The following is a 13186-nucleotide window of genomic DNA, read 5'->3' as shown; positions in this document are numbered from 1 at the left end:
GTGGAAACATAATTAACTGGATTATAGGCTTCCTAACCACAAGAACATACCAAGTAAAATCAAACTCAAACATATCACCACCATGGAAGGCATACTGTGGAGTACCACAAGGGTCACCATTATCACCGATATTCTTCAACCTTATGATGACCCCACTAGCCAAGTCCCTATCCAACCAAGGCCTTAACTCTTCCATATATGCAGACGATGTCATAATATACATTCCGTACAATACCAATCTAACAGAAATCACTAATGAAATCAAGCTCAGCTTGAACATCATGGACTCTTGGGCAAATGCATTTCAATTAAAACTCAATAAAGAAAAAACTCATTGTCTCATCCTCTCATCTCAACACAAAGCCGACAACCCTACAAGTATCAACACACCAGAACACATCCTCCCTATCTCAGACAGCTTGAAAATCCTTGGCGTTACAATAGACTGCAACCTAACACTTGAGAGCCAAGTGGCATCCACACAGCGGCGTAGCAAGGGTGGAGCGGTGGGGGTGGTCCACCCTGGGTGCATGCTGCTGGAGGGTGCAGAGAGCAGCCATGCACCTGTCAGCTCCACTGGATCCCTGCTTCCTCTGCCCCGGAACAGGTTACTTCCTGTTCCAGGGCAGAGAGAGCAGGGAGCCAGTGGAGCCGACAGGCGCGCAGCTGCTCTCTGCACCCTCCAGCAGCCAAGAATGCACCCGGGGGGGGGGGGGGGGGCTTGATGCACCGGGGGCAGGGGGTGTCGTGCTGCACCCTGGGGGGATGGACGCCGCTACACCTGGGGGGGGGGGGTGTGCGCAGCGGCGATCCGCCCCGGGTGGCAGCCGACCTAGGATCACCACTGCATCCACAACAAAGAAAATGTTCCACTCAATTTGGAAACTGAAACGCCTGAAACAATTCTTCCTGAGGGAAACATTCTGCAACCTAATACAATCAATGGTACTAAGCCACGTAGACTACTGCAACGGAATTTATGTAAGATGCAAAGAACAAACCCTAAAGAAACTCCAGACTGCTCAAAACACGGCAGCTAGGCTGATATTTGGAAAAACGCAATTTGAAAGCGCAAGACTCCTTCGTGAAAAACTACATTGGCTCCCAATCAAAGAACGCATCGCCTTCAAAATCTGTACCCTGGTTCACAAAATTATCTATGGTGAAGCCCCGGGATACATTATAGACCTGATCGTCTTACCATCTAGAAACACATCAGAATCAACACGATCTTATCTAAATCTCCATTACCCAAGCTGCAAAGGACTCAAATACAAAACAACTTACGCTTCCAGCTTTTCCTACATAAGCACACAACTGTGGACTGCATTACCTAAAGCCAACATTCGACCACCTAAAGTTCCGGAAATCACTAAAAACCAACCTGTTCAAAAAGGCATACCCCATCGATCCAACTTAAATGACTGACCACAACAACACAACATAACGATAGTACGTAATGGACAAAACCCAATTCTCCCATTAGATGATTCCCTAATGTGGCTGTGCCACATGAACTCTATCTTATCACAACATCACTATGTATTTGTTCTCACCGGAATCAGCAATCGCCTCTCTGGAACTATGTAAGCCACATTGAGCCTACAAATAGGTGGGAAAATGTGGGATACAAATGCAACAAATAAATAAATAATAAACTTGCCAGTCTAGTCTGCTTTCCCTCCTGTCCTAATGCCAGCTCCAAGCTGGTGTAGGGTTTAAGGCAGTAGGGCGCCGTTGTTCAGTGCACTGTTTTTCTGAGCAAGGGGCAGTTTCGGCAAAAGAACGCATCAGCATACATTAGCATGCATTAACATGCTACTTGCATTGATAGGCTATGTGCTTATTTGTTTGTTCACTGTAGGTTTTGAACTTTAAGTGCAGGTAAATGTGGCCTCTAGCACCTGCATTTACCTCTGAGCTTTGAGGCCCTAGAGTGAAGCAGAATCCCAGGAATATCCCTCTATTTCCAACAGTTGCTAAAGTACCTCAGTCATTTATGGCCCCTATTCACATTCTCTTCCTAGCCCTGTCCCTTCCTAATCTTTTCCCTCACCCCCTACCTCTCTCTACTACAGGAACTCACTGCCCATCCATCGACTTCATCACCTCACCTTCTCTCCTACCCTCTTCCTCCCTCTTGGCTTTTAATCTCCGTCTCTTTCTTCCCTCCATTTTGCCTTCCCCATTCCACCTAAATACCTCTCGCCTTCTACGCCTGCGTGGCCACACCTCTCCTACTCTCCTCCGCTCTCTTTTACTCCTTCTCTTACTCTCAGCCGGTGACAACAATCCCAATCCTGGCCCTCCTCACCAACTATTATCCCAACTCTACAGATCTCACCGCGACCTCTCTAACCTCATCTCTATTCCTCTACTCCCCTCTTCTTCTCTGCCCTTCTCTTGCGCCCTATGGAATGCCCACTCTATCTGTAACAAACTCCCCTATATCCAGGACCTCTTTATCTCACGTCACCTCCATCTGCTCGCCATAACAGAAACCTGGCTCTGCCCTGATGACTCTGCTTCAGTCGCAGCCCTCTGCCATGGTGGTTATCTTTTTTCATATACTCCTCGCCCTACTGGTCGCGGGGGCGGTGTTGGACTACTTCTCTCTCCCTCCTCCAGATTTCAACCCCTTCTTCCACCTCAATCTCACTGTTTTTCCTCCTTTGAAGTCCACTCTATCCGCCTTTTCTCTCCTCTGCCTCTTCGAATAGCGGTCATTTATCGTCCCCCTGATAAGTCCCTTTCATCCTTTCTCAGTGACTTTGATGCCTGGCTTGCCTTCTTCCATGATCCTTCCTCCCCCTCTCTCATCCTTGGTGACTTTAATATTCCTGCTAATGATCCTTCCAACTCTTATATTTCCAAGTTACTCGCTTTAACATCCTCCTTTAATCTCCAACTATGCTCCACCTCCCCCACTCATCAAAATGGTCACTGTCTTGATCTCATCTTCTCCTCCAACTGTTCACCCTCTAGTTTCCTTGCCTCTGATCTTCCCCTCTCTGATCACCATCTTATAACTTTCACACTTAAATCTCCTCCCTCCCAGTCCCGTCCTATTATATCTAATTTATCTAGGAATCTTCACGATATTGACCCTTCATCTCTATCCTTCCATGTTTCAAACCTCCTCTCTACTGTGGCACCATCCACGTCTGTCAACAAGGCTGTTTCTTCTTATAACAATACTTTATCCTCTGCCTTAGACACTCTTGCACCTTTGATGACCCGCCCTATAAGGCGCACAAAACCCCAACCTTGGCTGACTTCTAATATCCGCTACCTACATTCCTGTACCCGCTCCGCCGAACGCCTCTGGCGGAAATCTCGGGCCCTTGCTGATTTCTTACACTTTAAGTTCATGCTGACCTCCTTCCAATCTGCTCTTTTACGCGCCAAACAGGATTATTATATCCAACTGACCAACTCTCTTGGCTCTAACCCTCGACTTCTCTTCACCACATTGAACTCTCTCCTCAAGGTGCCCCCTCCCCCAACTCCCCCTTCATTATCTCCTCAGACCCTTGCTGAATTCTTTCACAACAAGGTTCAAAAGATAAACCTTGAATTCTCTACCTCGCCACCTCTCCCTCCACTAGTCCGTTCCCCTCTCTCTCCTTCCCCTCATTCTTTTTCCTCCTTTCCTGAAGTTACTATTGAGGAAACTACACTTCTCCTTTCTTCCTCAAAATGTACCACCTGTTCCTCTGATCCCATTCCCACCCACCTTCTTAATGCCATCTCACCTGCTCTTATTCCTTTTATCTGTCACATTCTCAACCTCTCACTTTCCACTGCAACTGTCCCTACTGCCTTTAAACATGCTGTGGTCACACCTCTCCTTAAGAAGCCTTCACTCGACCCTACTTGTCCCTCTAATTACCGACCCATCTCCCTCCTCCCTTTTCTCTCCAAATTACTTGAGCGTGCTGTTCACCACTGCTGCCTTGATTTTCTCTCCTCACATGCTATTCTTGACCCACTACAATCTGGTTTTCGCCCTCTCCACTCAACCGAAACTGTGCTTACTAAAGTCTCCAATGACCTATTACTGGCTAAATCCAGAGGTCTCTATTCCATCCTCATTCTTCTTGATCTTTCCGCTGCTTTTGACACTGTCCATCACAGCATACTCCTTGATATCCTGTCCTCACTTGGATTCCAGGGCTCTGTCCTTTCCTGGTTCTCTTCCTACCTCTCCCTCCGCACCTTTAGTGTTCACTCTGGTGGATCCTCTTCTACTTCTATCCCTCTGCCTGTCGGCGTACCTCAGGGTTCTGTTCTTGGTCCCCTCCTCTTTTCTATCTACACTTCTTCCCTTGGTTCATTAATCTCATCCCATGGCTTTTCCTACCATCTCTATGCTGATGACTCCCAAATCTACCTTTCTACCCCTGACATCTCACCTTGCATCCAAACCAAAGTTTCAGCGTGCTTGTCTGACATTGCTATCTGGATGTCTCAACGCCACCTGTAATTAAACATGACCAAAACCGAACTTCTCATTTCCCCCCCCAAACCCACCTCCCCACTCCCCCCGTTTTCTATTTCTGTTGATGGCTCTCTCATTCTCCCTATCTCCTCGGCTCGAAACCTTGGGGTCATCTTTGACTCTTCTCTCTCCTTCTCTGCTCACATCCAGCAGACCGCCAAGACCTGTCGTTTCTTTCTTTACAACATCCGTAAAATCCGCCCCTTTCTTTCTGAGCACTCTACCAAAACCCTCATCCACACCCTTGTCACCTCTCGTTTAGACTACTGCAATCTGCTTCTTGCTAGCCTCCCACTTAGTCACCTCTCCCCTCTCCAATTGGTTCAAAACTCTGCTGCCCATCTTGTCTTTCGCCAGGGTCGCTTTACTCATACTACTCCTCTCCTCAAGTTGCTTCACTGGCTCCCTATCCGTTTTCGCATCCTGTTCAAACTTCTTCTACTAACCTATAAATGTACTCACTCTGCTGCTCCCCAGTATCTCTCCACACTCGTCCTTCCCTACACCCCTTCCCGGGCACTCCGCTCCATGGATAAATCCTTCATATCTGTTCCCTTCTCCACTACTGCCAACTCCAGACTTCGCGCCTTCTGTCTCGCTGCACCCTACGCCTGGAATAAACTTCCTGAGCCCCTACGTCTTGCTCCTTCCTTGGCCACCTTTAAATCTAGACTGAAAGCCCACCTCTTTAACATTGCTTTTGACTCGTAACCACTTGTAACCACCTGCCTCCACCTACCCTCCTCCTTCCTGTACACAATAATTGATTTGATTTGCTTACTTTATTTCTTGTCTATTAGATTGTAAGCTCTTTGAGCAGGGACTGTCTTTCTTCTATGTTTGTGCAGCGCTGCGTATGCCTTGTAGCGCTATAGAAATGCTAAATAGTAGTAGTAGTAGTAACAAGGAAAATTCAGGCAGAACTTACACACATCATCCATGTCCGGAGGCTTCTCTTGTCTGATAATGTCACACATATCCTATATAATAAAATGCACCTCCAACATTCTGAAGCTGACTGCATGGCTGAGGCATTCCTGCTCTCTGTATCCATCTCCTGAATTGACATCACATACTTCCGGGTTCGTCACAAGCAGAAGTGACCAACCACACAAGGTTTCTCGGCTTCAGAATGTTGGAGGTGCATTCTATTAAATAGGATTGGTCAGTTCCTTGAAGCACAGCCAGAGCTCAGCGTCCTGCACAAGAACGCTCAGACACCAGAGAGAGGGAGGGAGGGGGGCCTGACACCAGAGAGGGGGGGGGAGGTATCTCTGTCACACACACACTCTCTCTCTGTCACAGACAGTCAATGTCTTTCTCTCTCTCACACACTGCCTCTCACACACTCTATGTCTCACACTGTATCACATTCACTCTCTATGTGTCACACAGTCACTCACACACTCTCTTGTACACTCAGTCTCACAGAAAGTCTGTGTCTCACAAACACTCTCTCTCTCGCACACACTGTATCTGTGTGAAACACACACTCTCTCTCACACTGTGTCAAACATTCGCGCTTGCACACACTCTCATTCTCACACACACACTCTCTCACAGACACACTCGCACCCAGACTCACTCTCTCTCTCTCACACATACACTCGCACATTCACTCTCTCTCTCACACACAATCACCCTCACATACACTCTCTCAAAAATACACACTCCGAGGAAAACCTTGCTAGCGCCCGTTTCATTTGTATCAGAAACGGGCCTTTTTTACTAGTATATTCATAATGAGGTAAGTAGGGTGGTTGTGACACTGAGGACAATGTGCCCAATAACAGCACAGGCACAGCTTTAGCTTTTGCCCCAGGTCTATGGGTGTCACCTTTTCTGTCTCTGCATCATCACATGGAATAGCCAGAGGGTGTCTTCTGTGAATGCACTGATATCGCTCTACATCTGTGGTGTTCCATGAGGTGGTTTCTCTCTGATACAGTTATGGCAAGAAGCCTCTGCTAGATGCTTCTTTTCAATGGTAGTAGAGGGAGTTACATGTCACTCCTTCATTTCTCAGACCTTGTTTTCCTGGTACTTACACCAGTCAGTGAAAATACAAAATGTATAAATATTTACCTTGCAGCTGAGAATCTAATTGTGGCAGTGAATCAAATTCTCACAGCCTGAAGCATGTGTTCATTCTAAAAACAAAGATTTGGTAACAGGAGGTAGACTGAAGTTTATCACTTTGTGTCAAAGCACTGAAGCTTCCTGTTAAAAAGGGGATAAGCAGAGCACAAACAAAAGAAGCCATGAGAAGGGTGAGGTGGCAGGTTTTCTTCCAGCACTATATGGCCAGGAGGAATTGAAGGTCTGCATCCCAGCTGCACTTGTGCCATCAGAAGGACAGGGGGTCCCAACTCTCTGAATATCAACCAGAGCCTACCCGTGTATAAGAACTGAAGCTAATAAAACCTGTGTCCAGTTGCACCGGAAACTTTCAGCTTATGTACTAAGCATTCCCTCCCCCCCCCCAATTGCCCTAACACTATTTGCTGTGCTAAAGGCACCCAAGTGGAGAGCTTTAATTGAAGCAACCTAAAAGATGCCAGTGGGACACTGCACAGGTTGGTACTCACCAGTAGAGGACACCCTGAAGGCTGCACACTGGTCTTTACCACCATTCTTCAAGGCAAACTAAAGTAGACCAAATGAGGAAAAGCAAAAGATACAGACATATAGCCAGTGGGAAAACAGCAATTTCTTTTAGTTCAAATCATTTTTATTGACATTTCAATGAATGAAACAAAACATTTTTAAATGATCAGAGCAAGACACAAATAGGAAAAATGTATTTAAGCCCCCTTCCAGGGCTGCGCCTGCCAAGCATTTTAAGCAGTAAGGAAAATCCAGGTACAGTCAAGATCAGGGCCTGAAGTGTACACAGACATTCCCTGAATAAAGAATCTTCACCCCAAACTGACTTCCAAAACCAAGGGAAATATACTTGAATCCCCAGTAAAGGTGTAATCCAGGTTTTGTAGGTTGCCAAAACTTCAGTTCAAACCCACTACACAGCAATAACATAAACTGAAAATCAGACAGGAGATGTTTAGTAAATTCCTAAAGTCTCTAACCTGTAGGGCAGATACATAATCACCAGCAGAGGATCACCCGCCCTCTCCTCTCGTAGATCAATCCTTCAGCTTCTTGAGAAGCTTCACTGGACCTTCTTCTTTTCCTTCCAGGGTAGTTTTTTTTCACATTAGTCCCTGGAAACTTTGAGCTGCTCCTTAGCTTACATTTCATCCATCATTTCACTTCTGAGGGGAGTAGAAATGCAAAACTTCCATGCCTTGCTTAGACATCAGAGACCTCTAGTGGCTTGATTAAAGTATTCGACTTGACCTGTTTGTAACCCTGCAATTTCTAGAATGGGGTGGAGGTGGTTGGGGGGGGGGGGGAGGGGAGGGCTCTCCTAGCCAGCAGGTAATGATAAAGTGAGACATCTTTTGGAGGAGAATGAGCATAGTATAAATCCCCAACCCCATTTCACCACACTGCAAGGGACAAAACTCTTTGGCTAGCCCAGCTTTAGTTAGCAGAAGCAGTAGAAAAGTAGCTTGAAGAGAGCGCGGTTACTTAAGCCTCTGTCTGAACTTCCTGATGGTACGTTCTGGTTAACTGCATCAACACATTCCTGCAACTAGAGAGAAGGGACAAGAAATGAAGCAGCTCTGGAGTACAAGAGAGCATTTTACTAAGCCGCGTAGGTGCCTGCATGCGCCCAATGCATGTCAGTTTGGAGTTACCTTCCAGCTACTGTGAGGCCCTTGCAGTAATTTCATTTTTGACGTGTGTCTGCTACGCACACCAGAAAAATAATTTTTATTTTCTGGTGCGCGGCAGAAACCAGGTGGCAATCGTCCTTCTGTGTGCATAGATGATTACTGCATGGTTAGCGTGTGAGACCTTACTGCTAAGTCAATGGCTGGCAGTAAGGTCTCAGACCCAAAATGGACCCGTGCCATTTTTTATTTTGACACACATCCATTTTTGGCAAAAATAAAAAAAAGGCCTTTTTTACAGGCACGCTGAAAAATGGACCTGCGCGCGCCCAAAACATGCAACCTACACTACTGCAGCCCATTTTTCAGCGCATCTTAGTAAAAAGGCCCCTTGGTGTTTCTGAAAACATTTTGAGCTTACACTCAGAGAGAATTAAGGACCCCTGATGAAGGCACTTGCCGAAACATGGCTGTGTTGGGTCATCACTACATTTTTAACCTGAGTGTGGTTCCAGTGATATCTTTATTCCCATGGTCTGCTCTGCTTTATATCTTCTCTTTCCTTCTTTAAAGCATCTGATCAAACATGAAGAACATTGTACTTTACTTCCTCGTTTACAAAATTACTCCCTGCATGTAAGTTTCTCTTTGACTGCAACAATGTTCCAGACGTGATATTGTTTTATAGTCAATGCTGTGAACTGTTTTCTTTTGATGTTTAGGTGACCTTTTCTGTGTAGAGAAACCTGCAGTAGATCAAGATACATCCACAACCTTTACTGTTACAAGTACTTCACCGCCATAAAGAAATTTCTCTTTCCTTCTGCTCTGCTGCAAGGAGAGGGATTACGCAGGTCTCTTCATCCCATTGAAAGTAATTACTACAGCTTTATTTAACTTCCACCCACTTACCTCTGTAAAAGTGAGGCAGACTTATAAGAAAACAGATTAGGCTGTCAGTAGGAAGGGACAGGAATCCAAGCTTCCCCATGTCCTCTTCTCCAATCTCTTGTAATCACTTTAACCCTTTTGCATTTTTCTCTGTCTCCAGTGACCAGCACAATTGTAGACACCACTTGTATATTTTAACAGAAAACAGTTTTCTCAAAATACTTGCTGAATAGCTTTTGCTATCCAAAGGTGCATTATTAGAACCGGAAAAAAAATTGAATTAATAAAGTAAAGAGCGTGTTACCTTGCTTAGTCATTTTATTGAAAGGTCATTTTGTGAAATTATGTCAACCTGTCTGCAAACAAAAATGCTTTTACTGTTAATAACATGGAAATAAGTGGCTGCTGCCAGCTTCTGCTAATTCAATGGTCAATTACATCCATCCATACTTTTCCAGGTTTTCATTAGTACTTTTTCTTCAGGTTTTTCCCTCTGGAGTAAGGAGGCTCCAGCTTGATGTGTTACCAGAGTTTTGACTCTGCTTAACCTTTCTAGCACAGTAACAGAAGAGAAGGTGCCTGCTCCACAGAGCTTACAATCTAGTCAAGACCAAGATACATAACATTTGCAATACATTTACCACAGACATAGTTTGGGGAGGGGCATGAGGTGGTGGCACCCCCAACACACATCCTCCAGGTGCTGGTACTGATTTTGCTCTCCTCTCCCATCACTAATGTGATGTCTGATGTCCTTATTCCTTACTCCTTACAACACCGATAAAATGTATCTTTCTACTATCTAATTTATGAAACTGAAAAAAACTGCCCAGATGAAAATTTGCATGTCTGGAAAGTGTGTTTCTTTCTGCAGTGTGTGAAATAACAGCAATTCAAGCCTTTAATGCTGAATGAACAGTGATGATTGCTAGTGACAGAACCTCGCTCAAGGGCTGACCCACAGCAACTCGGCCCCTTGTCTTCATTTTGGGGCCTCTTATGCAGGGGCGTAGCCAGACAACAGATTTTAGGTGGGCCTAGGCAAGAAGTGGGTAGGCCCCAAGTGTTCTCCCCTTCACCTACCACCCAAAAAAATATAGCTGGTGGGAAAACGCTTCTTTCCACCTTGGCAGTCTGCAGCAGGCATGCGCTAAAAACTGAGCATGCGCAGGTGCCGGTATCGTGGAGAATAGTGTTTTCATTACCATCAGGGGGAAGTCTTCAGCTGGCGGAGCTTGGGATCCCCACCAGCTACCGCTAAACGTGTGCTACTGTTGGGTGGGCCTGAACCCAAATTGTGTGGGCCCCAGCCCACCCAGGCCCACCTGTGGCTACGCCACTGCTCTTATGCCTGGTGAGAAGTGGTTCTCCCATATGGGAAGATTAATCTGGCGCTGTGCCTGCTCTGCCTGAGTCCCATCTCACTCTTTTGTCCAGATCCTTCTTATAAAGACAATTCCTTCTCATCAACTCAATGGGCCAATATCAAAACATGTAACTCAGATGAGTTACGTTCCGGTACAGTAGGTATTTCTCTGTACCTGAGGTAATGGAGGGTTAAGTGACTTGCCCAAGATCACAAGGAGCAGCAGCACGATTTGAACTTGGCTTCCCTGCTGCCCCAAATTAGGCTGTAGAGGACAGAAAAGCCTCCCAAGTCCATCCTTTCTCTTCTTGCAAACACAATTTTCCTCTTACGCTTCCAGCTTTTTAATTCTCATTTTAACTGCACCATGTTGGATCTGCATGACGGCTTTCATAAGAACAGGATTTAAATGTTAACCTTCTGATGCAGGAGCACAGGGGGCTGGAGCAGGAGGTATGAGCTGCACATTTCACGGAACTCCAGAAAAATTGCTACCCCTGTTAATCCTCAGCCTGAAAGCAGAGGGTCGATGAAGCAGGCCGGCCAATTCCCTCAGAGTACAGACTGCAGTAGGGTCTGCCAGGCCACAATGTCAGGGCTCAGTACAGTATCATTAGGGGCAACAATACAGAGGGACCTGAGGGAAAATAGAACTCTGGACGAGACTGGAAGAAGAGCCACAGGTCTGGAAACTGAGAAAGTAAACTCTTCTATCAATAAAGTATTTGTCTGAAAGGTGCAACCAGCCTTTTGTGGATATCCCAAGAACCAGACTGGCTAGGGAATGCCCTATAAAAGGCTTGAATTCAGCATGCTGTGGGGATGCCTGTAGGCTACGGCAGAGTTTCAGTAATCTAGATGCTTGCTTTGGATCAGCCAGCTATTAGTTTAGTGTGCAAACAGTGCTGAGTGTAGACAACCAGCCAACAGCAGCACAGAAGTTAATGATATAAGACATTTATCTATATTTCTCCACAATCACACAGTGGTGCCCCAATCTTTAATTGTTACTTGGTAGGGAGGAGAAAGCTAATTATCCATCACTAAGAGATTGTCTTCCCTATGGGTAACCTCACATTTCAGCCTCTCTGGCTTCGGCTAAATTAGTAATAATTTGTGTGGTTATGAAGTGGAACTCAGCATTTACAGTGCACTAAAAGGTCGAATGGCATTGCCCACTGTACAGCAGCTTAGAAAAGCAATGATCAGTGGAAAAGGACAGATTCATTTCTGAATGACACAGTCATATAACTGGCAGGAGAAGGGCCTGAGCTGCCCAGGATCAAGCACCTTTGTGTGCAAACACCAGCCTGGGCATCTTGCCACACAGGTGTGAAAGAGACATCCCTCCATTCTGCTTATCCCACATTTAATTCCACATATCAACTGAGATCAGGCATCAGAGCAGTCAGCCCTTCCCATCACTACAGCAGGAAGTGAGAGAAGTTTTGTTCTAAAAGAATATCAATAGAAATCAAACAAAATAAAACATGGAAAAGAAAATAAGATGATACCTTTTTTATTGGACATAACTTAATACATTGTTCATTAATACATTGTTCATTAACACTGTTCTAAAAGGAGAAAGCACCAAGTATAATTACAGTTGTCCCGCTGTACAGATGTTTGAAACTTCAGCTAGAAATCTAGCAGTTTTCCAGATAGCTGTCTTCTGTACTCTGGGTCTTTTACTGGCATAGAGGCAGCAATTGTTCCCTGCAGACTTCACTTACCTAGGAACCAAATGGTGGAACTTACCACCCAAAATAAGATATAACACAGGAATATACTAGATTCTGCAAAATCCTCAAATCGTTCCTATTCAAACAAAACAAAGAACAACTATATCTCAAACAACTAATTATTATCTGAATTAGTTATTACTCTATGTACCATCAATCTTCTCTTTGCATCCTGTACAATTTCTCATTCATAATAGATTTTCGAAATGTTAAACATCCATAGCTATCCCAGTATGTTTATGATCTTGTATTGTAAATTTGGATTCTTACAACAAATTACTTTCATATGCATTATTCTTTGTTATGTATCCTATACTGTTTATTGTAAGCCACATTGAACTCAAACTTATTTGGGATGATGTGGGATCTAAATGTCACAAATAAGTAAGTAAGTAAGTAAGTGTGAGATCATCTACTACTACTACTATTTAACATTTCTAAAGCGCTACCAGGGTTACACAGCGCTGTACAATTTAACAAAGAAGGACAGTCCCTGCTCAAAGGAGCTTACAATCTAAAGGGCAAAAAGTGCATTCAGACAAATTGGGGCAGGCTAGATTTCCTGGATAGAGATACAATAGTTAGGTGCCGAAAGCGACATTGAAGAGGTGGGCTTTGAGCAAGGATTTGAAGATGGGCAGGGAGGGGACTTGGCGTATGGGCTCAGGGAGTTTATTCCAAGCATAGGGTGAGGCGAGGCAGAAAGGACGGAGCCTGGAGTTGGCAGTGGTGGAGAAGGGTACTGAGAGGAGGGATTTGTCCTGTGAGCGGAGGTTACGGGTAGGAGCTTAAGGGGAGATGAGGGTAGAGAGGTAATGAGGGGCTGCAGATTGAGTGCATTCGTAGGTTAGTAGGAGAAGCTTGAACTGTATGCGGTACCTGATCGGAAGCCAGTGAAGTGACTTGAGGAGAGGGGTGATATGAGCAAATCGGTCTAGGTGGAAGATAA

Source organism: Microcaecilia unicolor, chromosome 8, assembly GCF_901765095.1.
Source record: "Microcaecilia unicolor chromosome 8, aMicUni1.1, whole genome shotgun sequence".
Lineage (NCBI taxonomy): Eukaryota > Metazoa > Chordata > Amphibia > Gymnophiona > Siphonopidae > Microcaecilia > Microcaecilia unicolor.
This window is presented reverse-complemented; position numbering follows the sequence as displayed.